Source organism: Malus sylvestris, chromosome 6 (genome assembly GCF_916048215.2).
Source record: "Malus sylvestris chromosome 6, drMalSylv7.2, whole genome shotgun sequence".
Classification (NCBI taxonomy): Eukaryota; Viridiplantae; Streptophyta; class Magnoliopsida; order Rosales; family Rosaceae; genus Malus; species Malus sylvestris.
Window position 1 is genome coordinate 26,916,509 of NC_062265.1, and position 11,701 is coordinate 26,928,209.

General features: G+C 37.3%; 1 protein-coding gene across 2 annotated transcripts in view; it reads left to right on the forward strand.

The window, feature by feature from the left end:
• The window catches only part of LOC126627051 (uncharacterized), a 93,199-nt gene that overhangs the window by 70,785 nt on the left and 10,713 nt on the right, over positions 1 to 11,701 (forward strand). The window lies entirely within an intron of this gene.

Sequence of the window (11,701 nt, forward strand, 5' to 3'; positions counted from 1 at the left end):
CGGACAAAAAGCAATGGGATCGATAACATTACAAATGGAGATAGGGGAGTTGTACTCCGACGCCCTTTTCCATGTAATTGATGCTGACACATCTTATAATGTTTTATTGGGACGTCCGTGGCTTCATACATATGGTGTCGTTCCTTCTACACTCCATCAATGCTTCAAGTTTTTGGTGAATGGCGAAGTCAAAAAAGTCCTAGCGGACACCGACCCATTTAGGGGTGAAGAAGTGAATTACGCAGATGCAAAATTCTACAAACAATCAAAAGTCACTTTTTCGCAACCAACAAAAAATGAGGTTGGGCAGAAGGAATCACGATCACTAGCTATAGAAAGGGTAAAGCCATCAAGGCTAGTCAAAATCGCGAGTTCTAAAACTCCGAAATCTCAAAAAGTGGGTCACAATTGTTCATTACAAGATCGAAGAGAACCTGAAAAGAAGGCAATGGAACAAATCCAAAATGCATTTGAAGCACTCATGACCAACTACACAAAGCCTCTACGCAAAATCAACCAATCGATTCCTGGGGGCAATTTGGTAGTCTCAACAAATTTGCAAAGGAATAATGGTCGACAGGGTCGCATTGTTTCATTCAAAAGAAATGAGTCCTCATCAAAGGTTCCATTAAAGATAAAAGCAAAGAGGTGCAAAGCTAAAAGAAGCGCCATCAACGTCACAGTGCACCAAGAAAATGATATGCTCAAAGCATTTGTCTCAAATACCGAGAATCATGAGTTTGAAGGCTTTACTGATCTCGAGAAAGCAATGTTGTCTGAAGAAGAATCTAGCAGCAAGCCACCTCGAATTTCTGTCTTCCAACGACTTGGTAAAATCAACAACTCTCAACATAAGAAGTCTCATAAAAGCAAAAAGTGGAGAGTCAAAACCCAAAAGGTGACAATAAATCGTGACAAAAATGACGATGCGCAAGAAGAGGTACAAGACATTGTTCAAGTCAACACGATTGGTAGCAAAGAAAAAAGCAAGGAATCTGATAACGAACCAATTAAGTCTGTCAGACAATTCCCAACCTGCTTTCTAATCAAGAAGAAAAATGGACAGGTTTGTACCTGCATAGACTTCATGACTTTCAATAGTGCACCTCCACTTCCAGAAAATGAAACTTATGGAACAATTGAGAAAGTAAGCATGGAAGAAGTTTGTGACTCAACTCAAGTAAACTGCGTTACCATTAAGAAGAAAAAGAATAGAATGGTGACGAATCAACTGAGCTCAAGCAATACATCCCCAAATAAAGGATAGGGGGCAAGCTAATGCCTAACAAACTCCGAGAGGGAAACAAGTTCAGAGGAAACAAGTCAAGATAAATCCTTTCCTCTGAACTACGTATGACTTGATCCCTCAAAAAGGGGTACGTAGGCAGCCTATCATTAAAAATGGGTGCAGTCATAAAAAAATCAAAATCAAAATCATTTTCCCAAAATCAAGGGGTGAACTACGTTCGGCTTGATCCCTTCATGGGGTACGTAGGTAGTCTAGCTTTATTACTAGATACAGCCGCAAAAAAACACTTTCCCGAAATCAAGGGATGAACTACGTTTGGCTTGATCCCTTCATAGGGTACGTAGGCAATCTGATCCCCAAAATTAGACGCAGCCATAACTCTTCAAAAATTATATATTTGTCCCCCAACGGAATTAGCATTTGTTTGAATTGTCATATGCTAATATTTGTTTGCACTCTTCCCAGGCGAGAGTTTAAGGACAAAGCATAGGTGATTCACTTTGTGATAAAAAAGTCTAATGCATTGAAAACAACAATTGTCATGCATGCTTGGTTACAGAGAGCTAAGTCTAAATAGCAAAAATACATTTGCTCTTAGGTGTTGCACAGAAGCTATACGTGGCTAAAATATTGAAAACAACAGCTATGCTTGAAAAATAGTACAATTATGTTTAAGGTAGCATGCCGTGTAAAAAACCTGTAATCATGAAGGGAACATAGGTCGTGCTTTCGGTCCTACTTCAACCAAGTGATTATAAAATCTACAAGGGGAAATATGATTAAAAAAAAAAAAAAAAAAGGAGAAACCCACGGTAGGGAGAAGGGGTACATCGCAAGGGAGAAGCAAAAAAAAAAAAAAAAATCTTCTTGTCTATATCTCTCTTTTTTGCAGAGAAAGAAGCAAGTGTCAATCTTTCTTCTTTTCCCGAAACAAAATGAAGGTGAGACTTTGAAAAGCCCATTGGCTTACCATGGCAACAACATCAAACTGCCAAAGAAGTTCTGAAAAAAAATTCAATGGTAGCGGTAGGGACCAATTCTAAAACCAAACATAGCAAAATGGTGGAATTCCCCGCACTCAACCACAGCAACGAGAGCAATCGAAGGAAAAGGAGGATCGGGGAATACCCATCCCACCGGCAGCAGCAAGAGACAAGACCAAACTCTCTCTTTTCCCCTTAAAAAGTGGGATCTCTATAAATATTAGAAATGGTCACCAACAAACAGCCCAAGCTGCAAGATTTGTTCTCCAATAGCAAAACAAGCAACTCCCATGCGGCGTTAGTGGTTGCGATAAAAAAAAAGCAACATCGTCGTTGCGTCGCCGTCAACAAAAGGAGGAAGTACCAAGCACCACCTCTAGCCCAGCAAAAAGCAACAACTAGCCTTTGTTCCAAACTTCCAAGATTGTTTCTCTGCAAATAAGAGGAGAAAACTGAGTTTAAAACTCAAAAAGAAAGCTCAAGCCAAAAGATACAAAAGGACGCTTTTATTAAATCAAAACATAAATGGAGCTAGAGAAGAGAAAAAATTTCAAGCCTCGTACATGTCCAGGCTATTTCCACGCACGATGCTTGAGGGGGCAACTGTTGAGCTATATATTTTCATAAACAAAATATATTAGCAAATCTTAATAAAAATGGGGAGACTTTAAAATAATAATAGTCCAAAATATGGACTGACTAGAAATAAGGCTCATTTTGTGTGTGTGCGCGCATATATTCTTATGTATACTATATTTATATAATATATATAAGAAATAAAGAGAGAAAAAAAACTACACCCGCACACGTGGACCTCAACATACACCAAGTCTGAAGGAGTTTGTCATCTACATGGCAACCGGGTATAGAGAATGTGTGTATCTAGAACCCTTTAAAACTCCCACGTTCTCCACTCAAGAGATGGTTTTCTCTCAGCATCTCCACACTCCAGAAAAGTTGCATCCCACTAAACTTCAACTGCCATGTCCACTGTTCGCCTATAAAAAGGCATCGAACCAAAGCAAAAAAAAAAAAAACAGAGAAAGAAGAGGAGAGACTCTGCAGAAATTGAGAGACAACGGTGAAGAACGAACGACAAAGAAGAACAAAGCAAGAGAGTAAGGGGAAAAATACACAACAGCAAAAAAGAAAAAAAAAAACGCAGGAAAGGAGGAAGGTTTACACACGGCAAAGAACATCAAAGTGTGCACACGACAAAGAACATTAAAATACACAAAGGTATCAATCTTTATCTTTAATTTGTTCTTGGTTTTGTGTATTGGGTGCAGCTTTTTGCAGGATGAATGAAAGAGGAACTTGGCTTTTCCTCTTTCACCGAAGCCAGAAAGATGGATGGGCAAATTTCCCCATGGCAGCCAATTGATAAGAGAAGAAAAAAAAATCTTTTCTCCTTCCCCCTTAATTTTGCCGACAACAGGGGGCGTTGCTTTGATAAAAACCCAGTCACCACCGCTCTTCAACCGTTGTCTCTAGCAGTCCTTCGGAAGAAGCCCAAGGGCCCCGAGGACGGTGAACCAAGCAATCAACCAAACCGCAATACCACCGCTCTTCAACTGTTGTTTCCGGCAGTCCTTCGGAAGAAGCCCAAGGGCAGTGCCATCTGCACTCCGAGGACGTTGAGCCAAGCGATGTAGTTAAGCACGCGGGTCCAGACCATCAGAAATTTCGACAAAGGCTCGTACGAGAAGATGGCAGCGATGGTCAGTGTGAAGAAGTGAAAGAAAAAATGCAACACCAATCGCCATGAGCCATCCCCATCCCACTGACAGTGGCGAGAATAACCCAAGGCCTTCAGAAAATGTGGAACACATCCGAAGGCAAGAAAGCCGAGAATTTGGGAAAATAGACATGTCCCCAGGTCCAAGGATGCAGCGGAAATGGTTCTAAAGTTGCACTTTAAAACAGATTACAGAGGCTCAAAGGCTCTCTGTGAAGCTCCTGCAGCCTCTTGGGTGTCTAAAGAAGTTTTTCGACACCTCCCTTCCTCTTTTCAGAGATGCAACGGAGAAGAAGCCGTCACTCTGCACGTTTGAACAAGTGGAGAACAAGAACCCAACATGCCCAGCTATGGTCCCGAGCTTCTATCGGTCGACGAGCCATGGTCGTCTTCAAAAAAAGTTTTGCGTTCTTCATTGAGATAGAAACCCGAAGAAAGCCCAACCAAAGAAGAATAGGCGCTAGTTGCCACTGACCAAGTTTCATTCGAATTCCTGTTTAAATTAGGAATTGGAAAAAAAATCTCCAACAAGCAAAGATGATTCGTGATTTTAGTCGAAGACTAGTTTTACCCCTTTGAAGACAAATCCATGCAGGCAACGGAAAACTCAAAAGAAAGTGCTTGTTTGTTTTTTTTTTTTTTTTTTTTTAAAAAGGCTAAGCACGTGGCACCTCAAAGATGAAGCAAGTTATTGTCAAATGTTGGGCAAAAGCTAAGTTCAAGGTTGAAGACAGAAAAAAAATGTTTAAAACTCATAAGGAAGAGAAGAAGAGTTCCAGACCAAAAAGCTTTGGTCACATCAAAAGTAAAGTTAAAAGAGTAAGGCTTGCTGTCAGATTGGTCAGAAGTTTAGGTCAGATAGGTTTGAAGTCCCATGTTTTGAAAAGTTCAAAGAAAAATATAAAAAGGAAGAGGAGAAATGCTAACTGAAATTAGCATCTCACATGGAAAGTCGCTCACGTGGGGGTCAATAAAGTTATGGGAGTTCTTTATGGCAATTTAACTTGTGCCATTTCAAAATTGGATCCCATCCTCTTCGAACCATTAAGGAGACATACGGCAATGACAAAAGAAAAATAAAGAAAGAAGAAAAGCAAGGACTCAAAGTTTACAAGACACAAATGCCACAAAACCCCGTCAAACTTCAAATGGCACGAAGCCATATCAAGTATTAAATGGCACAAAGCCGCGATGAGTCTCAAAATAATGAACTACGCCGGTTTGATTCCGTTAAGGATACGTAGGCAGTCTAATATCAAGTTTTAGACGCAACCGTGAAGGCGAAACGAATCCCTGGTTTATACAAACTAAATTCAATCCTGCTATCAAATACCAAAATGGCACGAAGCCGAAGAAAAGTTTTCAAAGGGCACGAAGCCGTATCAAACTCTCAAATGGCACAAAGCCGAAGAAAAGTCTCAAATGGCATGAAGCCATATCAAACTTTCAAATGCTCCTCGCCCGCATGAGCTGAAACTGCATAAGGCACTATGCTCTTCGCCCGCATGAGCTGAAACTGCATAAGGCACTATGCTTCTCACCCGCATGAGCTAAAACTGCACAAAGCATCAAATCCAAATAAGTACCAACACCATGAACTACGAGTGACTTGATCCCTCAAGAGGGTACGTAGGCAATCTAGGGTTCGACCTAGGTGCAGTCACAAAATCAAACAAACATCAAATTCCTCAAGTTACATTTTTATTCGAATTGGAATCAAAGGGTATTTCTTTCCCAAAAGAAAGATTGTAATTAATAAGTGTGTAGCCTAGAATGGGTCGAACTCGAATTAATAAAATCCTCTTCGGAAAACTGAACGAGGGTGAAATTGTGTCGAGTGAATTATTTGTTTACATATTATGTACAATTTTTGCTCAACAACGTGCGTTGGATGACTTATATAAACTTGGGGCTATTGGTGGTGTTGGTTGTGATTCTCTAAGACTGCCTCCCTGTCTCATTTGTGCACCACCACTTGTCCCGGAACCTTGTCCCCTATTAGGAATTTTATGAAGGTGTTCTCTTTCCCATGCTGATTGTTTGGAGGCACGTAATGCTTGTTTCAAACTGCGTCGTTCTTCAGGTCCCATGTCATCATCACATTCGTCCTCATCGTCATCATCATCACTGTCAACCGCTTGGCCAATGACTTCTCCTCGTAGCCCAGCTCGAATATTTTCCATTCCATGTGTTATCTTTTCCTTCTGCTGTTTTTTATTTTTTTAATAATGTGCTGATGAATGCCTTCACTTCTGGGGGGACATTATCGCATCGTTGGACATTTTTTGCTGGATCTAATCCACTAAGATGGTACTTAAGTCGTGTCACTCCGCCACTCTTCATTACCCGACCACAATATTTGCAAATTGTGCCATGTTTGTTTCCGTCTATTGGGTCTCCATGTTCCCAAGCTGGATCACGTTTAGTAACTCCACTTGACATCTTAAATGTACCTATATTAATTTTTCATGAAAATTAGACAATTATTTTTTGATAAAATAAGAGAACCTAAATCATAAAGTTATTCTACAGAAGAATTAAATACGAAGTAATGAAAATGAAAATGATTGTAAAAAATTAAGTAATTATACAAATAATATGGAATAATAAAACCTAATATTACTGAATAATAATCCAATTTGATAATAATCCAATTTAATGAATAATCCAATTTGATAATAATCCAATTTAATGAATAATCCAATTTAATGAAGAATAATCCAATTTGATAATAAAACCTAATATTAATGAAGAATAATCCAATTTGATAATTAAAAATAATCCTAATATAAAACATGGTGATGAATAATAATCCAATTTGATAATAATCCAATTTAATGAATAATCCAATTTAATGAAGAATAATCAAATTTGATAATAAAACCTAATATTAATGAAGAATAATCCAATTTGATAATAAAACCTAATATTAATGAAGAATAATCCAATTTGATAATTAAAAATAATCCTAATATAAAACATGGTGATGAATAATAATCCAATTTGATAATAATCCAATTTAATGAATAATCCAATTTAATGAAGAATAATCAAATTTGATAATAAAACCTAATATTAATGAAGAATAATCCAATTTGATAATTAAAAATAATCCTAATATAAAACATGGTGATGAATAATAATCCAATTTGATAATAATCCAATTTAATGAAGAATAATCAAATTTGATAATAAAACCTAATATTAATGAATAATAATCCAATTTGATAATTAAAAAAAACCTAATATTAATGAATAATAATCCAATTTGATAAAAAAATAATCCTAATATAAAAACATGGTGATGAATAATAATCCAATTTGATAATAATCCAATTTAATGAAGAATAATCAAATTTGATAATAAAACCTAATATTAATGAAGAATAATCCAATTTGATAATTAAAAATAATCCTAATATAAAACATGGTGATGAATAATAATACAATTTGATAATAATCCAATTTAATGAAGAATAATCAAATTTGATAATAAAACCTAATATTAATGAATAATAATTCAATTTGATAATAAAAAAACCTATTGTTAATGAATAATAATCCAATTTGATAATAAAACCTAATATTAATAAAATAATAAATAACATTAAACATATTAAAATTATCCTAGGGAATAATTATACAACATTACTTAATTACTTTAAAAAATTAACATGCAATTGTTAACATTACTTAATTACTTAAAAAAATTAACATGCAAGTATTAATTACTTAAAAAAATTAACATACGAGTCCACACAAATTTATTTGTTGTTGTATAAATTACAATAATATAAATTTAAGTTTGTAAACTTACCTTAAATATGGAACCGTTTGTGTTCAAGCTTTGGAATGGATCTGGAATAGCTTTGAAAATGGTAAGGGAAATAAAATAATAAATAACATTAAACATATTAAAATTATCCTAGGGAATAATTATACAACATTACTTAATTACTTAAAAAAATTAACATGTAATTGTTAACATTACTTAATTACTTACAAAATTTAACATGATAGTATTAATTACTTAAAAAAATTAACATACGAGTCCATACAAATTTATTTGTTGTTGTATAAATTACAATAATATAAATTTAAGTTTGTAAACTTACCTTAAATATGGAACCGTTTGTTTTCAAGCTTTGGAATGGATCTGGAATAGCTTTGAAAATGGTAAGGGAAGAAGAACAAACGAAAATGCTGAATGCCTCTCTGATACTATCACTCCACTTCTGATAAGGCGTGTCGCATGAAAGAATATAATAGACAATGATACACTGTTCTGCATGTGAAACCTAAAAATCACGGACTCACGCACACAGACACGGTTTCACTATAAAAGCAGTATTATTTGATGTCCATAGTCTGAAACTGCAAAAAGTTATGGACATAATGTAAAATCAGTCAGGCATCTCAGATGAGATGACCCAACCACATCAAAGGGCCACATAAATTTTTTGAAGTATTGCTAGAATCTAAAACCAAAAAGTAAGAATATTATTGGTGTTGCAGGCTTTACAGGTTACAAATGCATTACATAATATTTATATGTCTATATACACTTGACATCTTTCACCTCACACGACACCACACACACACACCGACATGACACATCCCACGCACACTCACCTCTCACACGCATACGTATTCTCTCAGACTCTCTCGAACCTTCTCCCTTCTATCTTCTCTGAGTCCCTTCTCCCCCTTCTCCGTTCTCCCACGTCAATTTCCCCCGTCAAGAACAAACACAGATCCCCCTTCTCTCTTCTCTCGATCCTTCTCCCACACACACACACTCACGCACAGAGACCCAAGGTCTCTCGATCCTTCTCCCACTCCCACACACACGCACAGAGACCCACATCGTCGCCGCCGCCGTCGTCTTTCGTTCTAGCTCTGCGCCGATGGTCCAAGACCCACATCGTCGCCGCCGCCGTCGTCTTTCGTTCTAGCTCTCTGCGCCGATGGTCCAAGACCCACATCGTCGACGCCGCCGTCGTCTTTCGTTCTCCCTCTCCTTCTCATCTCTGCAACTCGGCGAACTCCGGCGAGGCCGTGCGTGTCGCCTCAATTTCCGAACACCTCCGATGATTTCACGGCAAATTTCATATATACAAATGTTCATCTCGTCTTCTTTTTCATTTTCATACCTAGATCGGTTCTGTTTTACAATCGGCCGGAGCTTCTACAGCTCCGGCGTTCTTCTCCAAGGGTCAGCCACCGATATTATCGATAAATTCGATAATATCGCGATATTATCCCGAAAACCCGTTGGATATAGAGAAAAAAATCGGTACCCTGAAAAACCGATAATATCGGCGATATATCGCCGATATTATCGGCATTTCGGACCATGGTTGTTACAAATGGTGTGGATACCTTCTCCTTTTATAGGCATGGATGGAACCTTGGAGAAGCATGGAAGCATCATGTTTTCTAGATAATTCCACTACCTTCCTAAGCTAGAATTATCTACACTAATCTTGTATGTTGGTGGAATCCTCACCATTATTCTAGATTTTTCCACCAACTTGAACTTTGCTAGAATTCTCTAGCATGTGCATGGATCTTTCTTTGTGCATGGGCTGGATCCATTATCTTTGGGTCAAGACAAGATTACAATTCAACACAGCCAAGCTTGGCTTTCTTGCCTTGGACTAAGCCGCCTGAAATCTACAAGAAGATTGGTGTTCGCACTATTTCAGAACCTGTGCGGAAGGAAGAAGTTTCTCTTGCAAATGATGCTGGACTACAAATAATCCCAAGGGAAAGATTGTTTGGAAAAGCGCTGCTGAGGCTGATTTGTGGATTTCTTGCTGGTCCTCCATTGAAATGGAAGTGGAGAATAGGCGGAAAGCTGTCCAAGGTCTTGTAGACGTTGCTGTTGTGGAGACACCTGAACCAATCACTGTAATTTATGATATGCCACAATCTTTCTGGGGAAGTTTTAAATGTGAGAGGCACATGAAAGATATGGTGGGACAGGGAGAATTCCAAATTCTTCATCCAGAAGACAGACAAATCTAGTCGACAGAAGAGGACCATTGAGTTTGCTACGTAAATAGCTGAAGCAATATCCGAGTGTGTGCTGTGGGAGTTCACTGAACATATATCTGCACTTTCGGAGCTGATCAGGTTGGCATTTCTGCTATAATTCAATGAGGAAGATGTTGATTTCTTGAAGTCGAAGAATTTGCAGATCTTCGTATGTTTCTATAAAAAATAATGGTCTCTCTCAGTTTCTATAAAAAATAATGGTCTCTCTCAGCAGATGACTTCAACTCTATGTTATGCTATTCTGGTTGTGTGGTTTTTTACCTTTGGATTCTCATGTTATTCTGAACAAGTGGATTTGCTTCTTTTATCATATGAATTTATGAACCATATTTTGTCATCTGTTTTTTTTAACCTTCTACGGTTAACTGATTGTACAGTTGTATGATCGCTGAATTATTTTCATAACATTGTTTTCTCTTTGTATTCTTCAGAAGTTATAGAAACGCCAAATAAATTACTAGTTAAAAAATGAATGGTTCTACTTAAGAATCTCTGTAATTACCATTTGTGCACTAAAAGAACTTAGATCACATACAAATTGAACCCCACTTTTATTTTCTTCAACCCCACTAAGCCAGACATCTTCAAGTTCTACTACGAGTTGTTCTCAACCAAACCAACCACAAAGATGTTCGGCAGCAGATAGCCCAACAAGAAGGAATAAAATTGAAAAAAATTAAATTGTTCGGCCCTATACCACCGAACATTTATTGGCTCTCAGTCATCTAACAGTTCGTGACCAACATGGTTTGAGAAAGATTCTGACAAAAAACTTCCACGTTGATGTCGTCGACACAGTCATAAATTCTCATAATAGAAAATGCTAAGCAGACTATGTTTTAAAATCATATTTTGTAGACCACATGTTGTGACGGTTAATGATTGAATTATTTCTTTAAATCATCAAAGAAAGAGGAAGGGTAAGAGTTGATTTATATTTGAGATTGAGACAGAAGTAGTTTGTTGATACTGATCATTAGTTTCAATTAATGCAAGGATTAGCTTTTATTTTTTTAATGGACCCATAGTCTTATTTCTAAATACAAATGAGGGGGATATAAAGGCAAACCTCGCTCGTTGATGGAAAAAATATAGCAAGTAATACAAGAGGGGAATAAAAAATTAACCCCACTTACAAAGAAAACATATGATAAGAATCATTTGAAACGATAGTTAGTAGAAGCAGAAAGATCATGAATATAAGCAGAAGTTGTACGTGAAGAAACGTTAGACCACTAGTAATATGCATCGTGATTTGCACTACAGTTAGTTAAGACATCGGCCACACCTTTTCCCTCATGAAAGATATGGGAAACAAAAACACACATATGCTTAATCTGCCATAGACAGTTGCTTCAATCAACACGCAAATACCAAGGAATAATAGAACTAGAGGGTTTAAGTGGTGAATCACAATAGTTGAGTCCGTCTCCAACCAAATGTGATGCATTCAAGCACCCAAGCTACTTGAATAACCTCAATTACAGCAAGAACCTCAGCTGCAATTGGACTAGAAAAATTCGTGGACAACGCAAAAGCACCCAAAGTAATACCTTGAGAATCACAAAATACACCACCATAACCTGCACAGCCTGTAAACTTGAATGAACCATCAGTATTCACCTTGATCCACTTCACCATTGGAGGTTTCCTTTGAATGAACCATCAGTC